Here is a 9,047-nt window from a genome sequence, read left to right on the forward strand (position 1 = left end):
ACAATGTGATCTACCTTCAATAGACAAAGGATTCCAGCTGGGCTTCCTCCTCTTTTCTTTCAACCTCCTCCCAGTGACAGATGGGACCAAAACTAGAAAAAAATCCTTGAAGACAAAGAAATTAGTGCCTTTTATATGGATCCAGAGCAGCTAGACACATGGGATGTTTGGCAGGGGCTGGGAGAGGAGTTGCAGCCTTTCAGTATCATTTTACCTCTCATTGTTGCAAGAGAAAAAAATTACACTACAGTAGAGGAGCCATACAAAGCGCGGGTATAATAGAAACCTGTCTAACACATTGTTTGTATTGTTTTGCTGAACACAAGAGCTGTACACCTCAATAAAAATAGCAAAATGCACACACTGACAAATGTATGCTCACGTATACGAGCTCCCTTCCTATTATTATCAAACATACATACTCACATGCACATACACACACTCACACACACCTCTGTGAGCTGGTGATAACTGCTTAGCAGTGTATGCTCCAACAATTGTCAGCCTGCCAGGGCAGAGAGAGCCAGGAAAAGGAAGAAGGGGAGGGTGAAGGAGCAAGCTATGAGTGGCACCACAGAGTGGATACAAGGAGAATTAGACAGGTGCCATGGGGAGAGGTTGGCAGAATGAGGGAAAAGGTAGATGTTGGGGAAAAAGGTGGCGGGACAGATAACAGCAGAATGGGTGAGAACGGGGAAAAGATGGAAAAGACTTCAAGATTTCAGCAGATGACAAGACCTGCACAGAAGACTGGAAAAAAGGGAGACAAGGAACTGGAAGGACAAAGGCAGAGGAGGTGGGAAAGAGGGAGGGAGGAGGGAGGGAGGGGGGGACAGCCAAAGAAAGGATATGAAAAAAGAAGAGAGGGAAAAAATAGCAGACAAAGTGTGAAAAGGGAAAGAGAACAAAACAAAACCATAGAGGGTGAATGATAATGTGTTGTGCAGGCACCTCCACCTCCACTGGATGCAACACTCCCACTCCTTTCATGGTCTGCAGTCTGTCATCAACACCCATCTCCAAGGACGGCACACAGGCAGGGCTCCGTCAAAGTGTGCTATAAAAAAATCACCCACGACACAGGTGAGTAGAGCTGTTCTCTTGTCTTAATTTTACTTAATTTGCCGTAACACCTCACCCCATCTCACATTTTGTTAAGGAAGGAGAGAAGGAGGGCGAGAGAAAGAGGATGTGATAAGTCAAAGCGGGAGGTAGTGAGAAGGAGACGGTGTGGGATTGAAAGGAGGCAGTGTGTGTGTGAGCGTGTGCGACATATAGACGGTTGTTGGTGCATGGTCAGCAGTCCACCAGCACCACCATGTGGAGGGAAACACAGGGGCAAGACTTCACAGCATTGAGGTCGTCCTTTTTAATCTCCTTCACACATAAGGAATTATTCAGAGCAACACATTTTCACCTGTAACACTAAGTCATTCGAATTCTTTCATTTGAAGTTAACTCTGAAACACACATAAAATAAAGGCTGAATAAAAACATATAAATTGGACATAAAGACAAAAAACACACTTCTCCCAAAACCCTTCAAATAGACTCACTCCTTTTTTTCTGAAAGCATCACTCGTCAGATCTAAAATCATATGTGCATGCATGTTCTTGCTGTGGACTGGATCCTATCTGGGTCACTACAGTGTTTGCTGTTCTGCTGTATCCCCATTCGTCCATGTCAACAACTGACCTGCTTTTCCTCCTTGCTTGCCTCTTCCTCCTCTGCTGTGTAAAACCATTTAGCTTTGGATGAGACAACCGTTCAGTTTGCAGGGAAGAGATTGCTGCCCAAGTTTAAAATCAATCACATCGACCTTTGAAAATGTCCATTTCAAATGTGCTGCTGCGGAGCTGGACCGGCTTTGTCTGTAAAGCCCAACCGTCTGATTCTCATCTGTACCTGAACAAAAGCACGACAAGAAAAGCATCTCTGAGAGCCAGAGAAATGTATGTTCTTGGATTAATTATCTGAAAGCTAAGGGTTCATTTCAAGCACTGCATGTTAGAGGCTGTGTTGGTTCAGTGTCAGAGGAGAAGGTGAAGCTCAGGGTAAAGTAGTGATACATGTTTCAGGGGTGCATCCAGACTTTTTAGATTGGGGTGACACACTGGGGCACTGCATCATGCAGGGGTGTCCTGAAATATGAGTGAACAGAGGGGCAACCTATAAGTCTATAATATTTAAGGACTCACCAAGGAGTTATATTTCCAAGTTCTTGAAATGTTGCAAGAAAACCATCAAAACATTCATGAGCAACAGTTATGAGATATTGCCCAAATGTGTTTCTGAAACAGTGTGCAGGACCTCGCTTGCAATTTTTGATGGACTGGTTCTTCTTCTGCTCCCATAAAAATCAAGTATGATGCATTTCTCTTCAACTTGAAGTACAAACAAAATAAAATGTGCAACATCTAAATGCAAAGAAAGCTTCTTGCAGCCTGTTGAAACCCAGAGATAGTTGATTCTACCTCAAACAAGACAGCTAACCAATCATAGTTTAGGAATTTGGGTTTGCATGCCCTGATCTGCTTAGACTGGCCATACACAACAGAATTTCAGTCCCAATTTAGGGCCAATTTGTCACCCCCAACGATTGGGCTAAGTTTGGAGCTTGTGATAACCGATTACTTGTCTTCAAAATTCTCAAGTGTGTGGTGTCAAAACAACTATGATATCTACGATTCCAGATCGGACTGCCTGCAATAACCAATGAGAGGATCAGACTGGGAAGCATCACAAACTGGATGTTGCGTACTATTACGGTTCACCAAAATGGAAGTGAACGTAAACACTGTACTCCAAGACAAGCTTGTTACTTGTGCTCTGTGAAACAGACAACATGCCAGGACCGCTAGCTGACGACATCGTCCTCCATGTTTGTTTATCCTCTGAAGGCACAATTTGATCATGCTAGTTTCTGCGAGACCTTGTGTCCTTAGAATCGCCACTGTGAAGTCTTTACCAGAAGTGTGTGGTCTAGAGCTCTTATGGAATCATCTAGTGTGTGTTTCCAGGGGATTGTAATGTTAAGAATGAGTCAGAACTGTCCTCATGTGTGTGGTCTCCCACAGTTTTAACATAGGTTACAATCTTAAAGTCATCTAGTGTGTGGCCAGCTTTAGAAAACAAATAGAGAAAGATTTATCATATATTCTATCGACGGATCAATGTGGTGAAATGAAAGCTAATTGAACCTAAGATTAAGATACGTAAACTAGCTTATTGTTGCTAGATAGTCAATTAATTTGGTCCATTAATCTGTTGGCAATGAGAAATAACATAACTCTCTCCATCTAACCCATTTTATTGGCCCCTACGAACTCAGCAGATGACTCTCCACCAGTGAGTCTGGCTGTGCTTGAGATCTCTGCCTGTTAAAAAGAAGTCTGTCCTTGCCGCTCTTGTCAAGTATTCCAGCTCTCATAAAAGTACTCTTTCAAAGATAGCTATAAGACCTGCTCTGTTCCTGATGTCGAGCATCATTCAACAACTTAAGTTGGGTTTTATACAAAGCAATGCGAACCAAGCCCGACCGAACCCAACAACCATTCTACTCTATATTTGAATCCAACTTTAGCTCAATGCTGTAAACACAAACCAGGCACTGACTTCATGTTGCAGTTGTTACCATGAAAATCCAGTCTTAGTACTTTGCATTAGCCCCAAACAGCCCTCAGTCTGCATCCTATATCTACATATCACTGCAAGGCTGAAGTCCTGTCCTTCATCTGAACCCTGCACGTTTAACATTAACGGCGAAATCCAAATCCCTCAATGCCATCATTTTACCCGGGTAGTTTGCAGTAGTTACTTCCCTCAATGACAAATTTAGTTTGTCCTTATCACATGAATATTCAACACCAAATTTAGCCATGTACTAACTAGTGTAGATGATAAATCTGAGCACTGAACAGGAAGTAGTGGAGTTGTACAAAGACAGTTGGTCTACAGTTTTATTTTATTCTTACACTATAATGTTGCTCAAAGTAACAGTAAACAAGTCCATACTAATAAGTAGCTGACTTCCTGTTTTTTTGACCAATCAGGATCAGACAAACATTGTTGATAGATGTATGCCCAAACACAAGCCAGGTTAGGCCCCAACAGGACATCAACCGTCTGTCCAAGATATCATTTTCATGAGGCATGCTGCATTTTATCATAGTTTTATTCTAATCATACAAAGAGGTTGCCAAGACAAGTTCACGGTCATAGGTCCCCTACAAAACAACCTACAGCACCTAAGTTAAGTTGCATTAACATGTACGAGGTTTTAAGTGTGATGACCAATGACAGTTAGGCCCAAAATGGGAAACTTTGTAACGGTATGTGGATTTTTGTAGACCTTAAACAGAAGCAGGACTCAGAGGAGTCTGGAGAGACTGTGGTTAAATAAATACATCACCACAACACCAACAGCAGATATGTTAAATGTTCCATTTTCTTACATTTGCACCATCTGTAGAGTAGAAGACAATGATCCTAACAGACTATCACATAATCTGGAATAGATGATGTCTATAGGATGTGTTGATGTGTTCTCAGCTGGAGCCACGGTACAATTTAACGCAACAGTTGTTACAATCAGCCGCAACTGTGTCTCTTACAAGTCTGCCCACACACACACACATTTCTTATTCCACACCTCACCCGGGAGTTTTGAGCAAAAGGATAAATCTATGGAAACAACTCAATCACATTACCTTATGTAAATACCCATAGCAGCCCCTCCTCTCTCTCTTGACCAGTATGTTAGCTCCCGGCCCTATGGCTCCTCTGGCACACAAATGCACACGGGGCAAATTAACATTTGCTCTCATAGTCTGCAAATGGCAGCTCGTGCTTCCCATAGAAATGAAACAGTGGCCCTTGCAGGAGATAGAATGAGAAAATATTTGAGCTGGGAGCGATTAATAATTCGTCAGGCAGAGCAGTAACATTTGCTTTTAGGAGCAGCGGTGGATAGACCCGATGGGCTTCCTTGGGAACTTTTGAAGCAAAGCTTGTTTTGTTTTTTATTGGCAACTTCATCTTCTTCTTTGCATTTACAAGCATCACTTTGCACTTTTTATGGACCATTAAAATGAGAGGCTGTAAGTCTAATATTTCTAACCATATATCGAAAGCTGTTCCTTTTTGAAATCATGTTCCTCAAAAGTGGGAGAGAGAAAAACCAGGCCAATTCTAAGACGCTAAACAGAAGCCGCAGCTAATCTCTAGCAATAACTAGCTCTTCATAATAGGAAGAATATTTGTCCTAATTACAATAAGAGCATAAAGACTTCTTAATGCTATGCTTCATTATTCAAATACAGCTGTTAGCCCACAGTCATAAAAGCTTTGAATGCATATGATTATTTGACATTTTCAGCTGCATTAATGTAAAAGTACGGAGGCAATGATTGATTACTGTATAGCAGGAATGCAGTAAATGATTTGCAGGGCGTGGGGGTGAATTTATGTCCAGAGTTTCTCTACAACGTGGCTCCACTCCACAACACTTATCAGTCCATTAAGGCTGTGATCACTCAGAGGGCTAAATGGGACAGAGTTATTGTAAGAAGGGGGGGAAATGGGACACAACCTCCCGCTGAAACTCCACAGGCACCACACGAGGAGCACCTTCCCCATTTGCCACTCAAGATGTTTGACTCAAGGCGAAGCTCAGTGCAGATGGCTTTTCTCTGCTCTGCTGTAGTGTGATCCTGCTGTGGAAATATGCTGTCTCTTTGTAACGCTTGAACAAGACAGACAGACATTACAAGTGAAAAAAGGCACATCTGTAAGAAGCAGTTCCTAACAAACAACATCCAACTGTAAGCTCCTCTGTGAAAGCTCATTTCAACCTGAGGAACTTTGCTTTTCAAAGAGGAGGTCGGTAGATCGATACTTTATGTAATTTAAATGCCTTCCTCAGCAAACACTTTGGATTCAGCTCACTGACTTCATATGTTTCTTGCCTTTTTACTTGAATAATTAAATGTTGGGTATATGGTGCATTAACATCTGCTATATGGTAAAATGTTCTCTCAGCCTGAGGACTCGTAGTTACCCTGAGGCATCTTAACTCAAACACATGGCCAAACACCTTGGAGAAAAGATGTTCATTTTGCAAGAATCAACTGTTTTTGTTGCAAGTTTCACAATTTACGCCGTTACTTTGATTTTATTTCTCTGTAGTAGCACGATTTACAAAAGAGGGCACTCTCAGATCTCTGATATGAATCCTCTCTATGCTTGCATACTTGATATAGACTCATCTCTGTTAGCAGATATCAGCAGATAAGGCAGAGACTTTGAGGGAAGGGGTGTTTTGGTCTGGGGAGTGTGTATCCTGAGTAGTGTTGTCCAGTTGGTCGGTTCCTGTGTGTGCAGGACAGCTATCCATGTGGCTGATGATCGCAAGTTGGTTCCAAGATTGCATTGTGACCAATGCATTGCGCCTCTGCATTGCGCCACATCGACTACTTCAAGCTAAAGCTCACTGAAATATAGACTAGCAGACAACAGAGTGCTTCTTCAACAAAGAAAGTGTTATCTGTGGCAAAACCTTTCAATTAAGGTTTGATTCACTCAAACTTAAAAAATCCTTCACTTATTGACTCCACTGATGATTCATAACTTACATTTATGAAAGTTTCTACAAACCGGAGCATAAAAGCCCTGAAAAGACTGTTAACATCACTTTGACTTCCACATAATTTCAGATATTTGAGTGAGCTCTTCAGTGACTAACACTGAGTAAAACTATTGTCAGCGGTGTAGTGATTTACAGAGTCGATTCTGTTGAAGAAGGTCGATGTATTGTGTGATGGTGGTTAAATACAGGTAGGCTGTAAATCAACGGTTTATCAGGAAGTCAGTTTAATCTGATATCACTTCATAATTACCAAGATTTGTACTTTTTTTTTAACTCAAAATCAAAAGAATGCATTAAAACAGTTAAAACTGAATGAGATACATTGGCGTATTTTGACCATAGGAACTTTACCCTGGAACTACGTGCGTTTCGACCGGTGGACCCAGGGTCTAAATTTAGTTCAGGGGTAGATCATCTCCCCCCTAAAAATTCCCTGCTAAGGGGGTAGTACTTTTCAAAGGACCCGGGACTTTTGGGGGGCAAGGACTGCAATGGTGAACATGTCTGATTGGTAGATTAACGCACGACGTCCATAATAACATCACTTGATTTAGCAGCTTGTAACATTAGTCTTCTCTCAGCCCACCGCGAATGCATCTCTCCTGGTGTTACGGTTTTAAAAGTGACCCTGTAAACTGGAGACCTTCAGCTGAACGTGTCAGTGTTTGTGGAGTTTACACAGCTGTTGAAACACAGAGGGAGTTCCTGGGAATGCATGCTAGTTTAGTGTTTTTGTGAAGATTTCAAAATATCCTCATCACATATTTAATGATTGTCTAACGACGTTTATGAGGGATGCATCCAGCTGAGAGTCTCCAGTTAACAGGGTTGCTGTTTAAACCTAAACACGGGAGATCTCTGCCACGGCTTTTTGAGTTAAAAAGGATTTTAAAGCCGTGTTGAAACGTCTTTGCTACTCGCGCTTATCTCCTCTCACGTGTTGATTCAGTGAATCCATCTGTGATGAAATATAGCACAATCTAAAAGCTGAGTCTCTTCATGCTAACAGGCTAACTGTTGTGTTGCTCAAAACGATACCTGCCTGTCCGTCTGATTCTATGGTGTCATCTGTGATGAATGGAATTCGTCCTTGTTTACTGCCCTCTGCTGGTCTGGTGGTGTAGTGCATTTACTTTTTTTTCCCTCCATATGTCACTTGCCTGATTTGCACAATCTACCCGGGACTTCATCCCCCAGGGGCACAGGAACCTTTAAGTTCCAGAGTAGTTCTGGGGGCTAAAAGACCCCAGAACTCTTGGTCGAAATGCTCCTCATGTCTGGGAATGTTTCAAACAAAAATCATATTTTTTAAAAGTATTGATTTAAAAAAAAAACATGACTTGGATCAATCAATCAATCAATCGTTATTTATATATGATGAAATAAGCGTGACATTTTAAAGCACGGTTAAAAGTGAAAAAGGTTAATTGCTGCATCTCTAATCCCTTCTTCACTTTCTTTATGCTCTCCTTTTTCTTGTGATGATTTAATACATCGGTGTCTTTCAATTTCCCACCTCACATATCTGACAGTTTTTCACATCATGTCTGAGTCTGATTATTCCACTTACTAGAAACAGTTGACTCTTCTTCTTTCTTCAAAGACATTCTGCAAAATCTTAAAAAAAAAAAGCAGGGAGGTTGAGGAGTTTGTGAAAAGAACTTTAAAGGGTAGCATTTTAACCGTGACTTCTGACTCCACTCTTAATGCCACCGCGGTAATCTGTGAGGAGGAGCAGCTGACTGTGTCTGTTATTGCCCCACTCAAGGCTGAAACACCGAAAGTCTAATGAAGACAGCTCTGAGGTTTTGAAAGAAACAGAGCGTGTGATGTCAGAGGAACTATCCGACAGTCACTCTGATCAAGATGCTCTTCAGATAGGTAAGCCAAGGTTATACCTCTGCTGTGAATGATCCTACAATGCTTATTGTGCCTTGTAGTTTGTGCATGCAAATATGCTCTAATATCTTCTCCTCTTTTTAATCAGCCGGTACATCAAAGGACTTGCTTTACCTTGAAGATGAGTACGCTTGACTAGCTGCTAATGTGAATGACAACCAGGTAAGCCAACAACAACGTCAACAACAGGAGATTGACCACGGTTAAAGCTGCTTTTGAAACGGCTCATTAGACTTCTCCTGGAGGAACGTGACGATGCGTTTGCTCGACCTGATTTCATAAACCTTAAACGGACTCACAGCTTTCAACTGAGGAGTAAATTCTACGCTTGAACCAGATCTTACTTTCCCTTTTCCCTCAGTCATTCACAAGTCCCACCACTCTGCTCCTCTCATTAACTCACCAGCCTACCTGCTCGCAAACACACCTCTTCTCTGGCAGAATGGGAAGATTTAAATTGGTACTATGACAGCTACAATTACTGCTACTATCACTATCACT

General features: G+C 41.8%; 1 long non-coding RNA gene across 1 annotated transcript; it reads left to right on the forward strand.

Moving 5' to 3' along the window:
• The first annotated feature begins 1,020 nt into the window (after nucleotides 1-1,020).
• On the forward strand, nucleotides 1,021-8,735 carry LOC117810028. Its single transcript, XR_004630669.1, has 3 exons — nucleotides 1,021-1,083; nucleotides 8,416-8,528; nucleotides 8,635-8,735. It is a non-coding gene; the product is annotated as an uncharacterized LOC117810028 (long non-coding RNA).
• The last annotated feature ends 312 nt before the right edge of the window (nucleotides 8,736-9,047 follow it).

The sequence above is a fragment of the Notolabrus celidotus genome, chromosome 3 (assembly GCF_009762535.1).
Source record: "Notolabrus celidotus isolate fNotCel1 chromosome 3, fNotCel1.pri, whole genome shotgun sequence".
NCBI classification, from domain to species: domain Eukaryota; kingdom Metazoa; phylum Chordata; class Actinopteri; order Labriformes; family Labridae; genus Notolabrus; species Notolabrus celidotus.